Raw genomic sequence first — 4,063 nt, forward strand, 5'->3', positions numbered from 1 at the left:
TACAGGGTGGTTGAGAAAGATCCCAGGGTTATGCTCAAAAATTGTATTAACAAAATCCTTGATAACATCAAACGAGGTAGAAGGATGAATGAGGACATACTGAGAAGGATACGCCCTAGTGACTCAGCACTAGCTAGATTTTATGGGCTTCCAAAAATACACAAACCAAATGTCCCACTCCGCCCCATTGTCGCGTTTAAGGGGAGTCCTACCTCTGAGTTAGCCAGATGGCTGAGTAACCGTATCGGCCACCTGGCCAATGATGGCACGTACACTGTTAGGTCAGCGGAAGAATTCCTTAGCAAGATCAAAACCTTGAGGGTAGAGGAGGACGAATTAATGGTGTCTTTTGATGTCGTTTCTTTGTTCACCTCTATACCTCAAGATCTCGCAATTCTAGCCCTTAGGGATCATCTAGAAGATAGGAACTTGGAACAACAGCAAGACTCTCTCCGCACAGAAGACCTTATCAAACTGACTGAGATGTGCCTAAAAACTCATTTTATCTTTCAGGGGACCATCTACGAGCAAACCAAGGGCACACCCATGGGGTCCCCGATCTCTAGTATTATCGCAGAGGTGGTACTCCAACGTCTAGAGCACATAGCGATGGCCCAATATCTTCCTAAGTTTTGGGCCCGCTATGTTGATGATACATTTGCAGTTATAAAGAGGGACCAAAAGGCTAGCTTTATGGGCATACTGAATTCGGTATACCCGGACATCCAGTTTACCATAGAAGAGGAAAATCAGGGTTCACTGGCGTTCTTGGACGTTTTAGTCCACCGCCAATTGGATGGAACTCTTGGTACCAGGGTATACCGAAAACCTACCTGTACTGACAGAGTTCTCCATTACAGGAGCAACCATCCAGTGGCCCATAAGGTTAGCTGTGTTAGGACCCTCTTCAATAGAGTGAGCTCCCACTGCAGTTCCATTAGAGCTTGCATAGACGAAAGGAACCACCTCTTCCGGGTATTCAAATTTAACAGTTACCCAACAAAATTTGTTAGACGACACAGTAGACCACCTGAGTCCCTAAGGAACCCGGGTACGGAGGACCCACCCCCAAGACAACACTGGTTACCCTCCCCTATATCTGTAATGTCTCTGAGGCCACTGCCAGGCTTCTGGCTCCCTACAATGTGAAAGTAGCTCATAGGCCCACCTGGATACTGCGTGCCACCATTATGCGCCCGAAAGACCCTCTCCTCAATATGAAGAAATCATCGATCATCTACAGGGTTAACTGCAAGGACTGTTCTAATAATTATATTGGGGAGACTTCAAAAAGATTGGGAACTAGAATCCAAGAACATAGATTGGCGATAAGAAGGGGTGAGCAGTACTCCCAACTGTGGACACATATGGCAGAAACTGGACACCATTTCAACTTCGAGGAAGCACAAGTCCTAGCCAGCGACAATACAAAGAGTGGATGCCTCCTTAAGGAGGCATGGCTGTCCAATGAAGAGTCTATTAACCGGCATATTGATCTCTGCCCGGCACACCTGACTTTAAGAACCTGGTGTACAGAAAACCCCCCACCCCATCGCAAACAACTCACGAAGCTACCGAACGCACCATTGGAGAAAACCATCAAAAGAGTCTTGCCCCCTCACCACCATCTTCAGGTAACGGACGTTCAAGGGAAGCAGGAGCCCTGTTTAAGAGACCCCCCACTCCCCGGGATGGATAAACGACCTCAAAGACCAAGATCAGAAAGAATTGCGGATGAGGTGGAAGAAACGACTTGTGCTGAAGAAACTGACACACACACCCAGAAACAGCAAAAGAGCCGGAGGCCAGCCAGTAGGAGAATTGAAGATACCCACAGCGAAACAAGAAGGGAGAAAATCATAACCCCCGATCACTGTATTAACAGCTTGGTTAGAATTGGTCGGGAGGTGAATGGAAGGAGGGGGAGGATTGATTCTCCTTCCCTCCCTTCTAACAACAAAGAGGATAGGAGAAAGCGGATTGGAGCTACGATCACTCGGTCATGGGCAAGAAATAGGGAAATACCCACATCAGTAGAAGATAATCCCCAAGAGATTGACATACGGACATCGAACCGAAGAAAGGGGAGTGCAACAGTGATTAGGTTAAATACCTTAACAAACGGCAATAAACATAGAGAGAGGTGCGAAGGGGAGGGGGGACAACAGCGCTGTGTATTAGAACAGCCTAGAGGGAGCAGAAAAGAAAACAAGGCTAATAGACAAGAGAGGAAATTGGAAGACATGATTACACAAAAAAGAAGGGGAGTAGAGGCTTTACCCGCGCTAAACCTCCAAGAAAGGACATCCCCTGCTATTACTTACACTGATACGGATCGTGTGGGAAGGACAACTCCCAATAAGAACTCGGTGCCTGGAGTACATTCTAGTATAACCGGCCCAGTGACGAGATTGAAGAGTCGTGCACACGCCCTAATTAAACCTATAAAGGGACTTTCCCATTGACCAGCATTCTAAGCCCTGAAGATGTCAGCGGATGCCGACGAAAGCTAGGCACTTTTATTGATTTCTATGTATTTTAAAGTTTTTAATATTCTTAAGAACTTTTATCTTTAAATTATTATTATTAAATTATTTATTCCCTGGTGCTCACGTCTATTGACTGACTTTGAACATATATATATATTCGTCTGTCTTTTATGTTATTCATCTGTCTTTTATGTTATTTGCAACCATATAACCAATAAATTTTAACACTTTTGCACTTTTTACTCTTGGTGTTCGACCTCTTTTAATCATGAATATTCCCAAGAGTCGAATTTTTAATACTATAAACTGTCATATATATATATATAATTTTTAGTTCTTGGCCAGCACTGCTCTTTTTTCTGAGATGCTTTTCCATTTCCAGTCTAGCTGAAATCAAGATATATTATATCTACAGGAGGTTGGACTAGAAGACCTCCAAGGTCCCTTCCAACTCTCTATTCTATTCTATTCTATTCTATTCTATTCTATTCTATTCTATTCTATTCTATTCTATTCTATTCCATTCCATTCCATTCCATTATTATTTTGTTATTCTATTCTATTCTATTCTGCTCTAATTCTATTCTGCTCTAATTCTATTCTATTCTATTCTCTCTTCTCTCTTCTCTTCTCTTCTCTTCTCTTCTCTTCTCTTCTCTTCTCATCTATTCTATTCATTCTGGATTCTATTCCATTCCATTCTATCCTGGATAGATATTTCTGGATTCTATACAACAATAACAATAACAATAACAACAACAACAATAATAATAATAATAACAACAACAACAACAATAATAATAATAACAATAACAACAATAGCAACAACAACAACAACAACAATAATAAATAAATAAATAAATAAATAAATAAATAAATAAATAAATAAATAAATAAATAAATAAATAAATAAATAATGGAAGGGATCTTGGAGGTCATCTAGTCCAACACCCTGCTCAGGCAGGAAACCCTATACCCTATACCATTGTTCCACTGGTTAATTGTTCTCTCTGTCAGGAAATTTCTCCTTAGTTCTAGGTTGTTTCTCTCCTTGATTAGTTTCCATCTGTTGCTTCTTATCCTGCCTTTCGGGCGCTTTGGAGAATAGCTTGACTCCCTCTTGTTTGGGGCAGCCCCTGAGATATTGGAAGACTGTTATCATGTCACCCCTAGTCCTTCTCTTCATTAAACCTATTCTTTTCTTTCTTTTCTTTTCTTTTCTTTTCTTTTCTTTTCTTTTCTTTTCTTTTCTTTTCTTTTCTTTTCTTTTCTTTTTTTTTCTTTTCTTTTCTTTTCTTTTCTTTTCTTTTTTCTTTTCTTTTCTTTTCTTTTCTTTTCCTTTCCGTTCCGTTCCATTCATTCTGGATTCTATTCCATTCTCTTCCTTCTCCTGCAAATATTAGCCAGTTTTGTCCCTGTTGAACTTCTGAGTGAGGCCCCTACTTTGATTGGGGATCTCAGTATTGAGTTTTGAGGGCATGATTTGTATGTTTATTAGTACATCAATGCCCTGCCCTGCTTGGCATGGCCAGTCACAAAGATCCACCAGATCTGCTCTCTAACAACCCAGTGAG

The 4,063-nt window shown here is 41.2% G+C and overlaps 1 protein-coding gene across 1 annotated transcript in view; it reads right to left on the reverse strand.

Annotated features, from left to right (window-relative positions):
- LOC107291598 (ceramide synthase 4-like) overlaps positions 1-4,063 on the reverse strand; it is a 52,471-nt gene that overhangs the window by 26,325 nt on the left and 22,083 nt on the right. The window lies entirely within an intron of this gene.

This window comes from Protobothrops mucrosquamatus, unplaced genomic scaffold (assembly GCF_001527695.2).
Source record: "Protobothrops mucrosquamatus isolate PMUCROS unplaced genomic scaffold, P.Mucros_1.0 scaffold1150, whole genome shotgun sequence".
NCBI lineage: Eukaryota > Metazoa > Chordata > Lepidosauria > Squamata > Viperidae > Protobothrops > Protobothrops mucrosquamatus.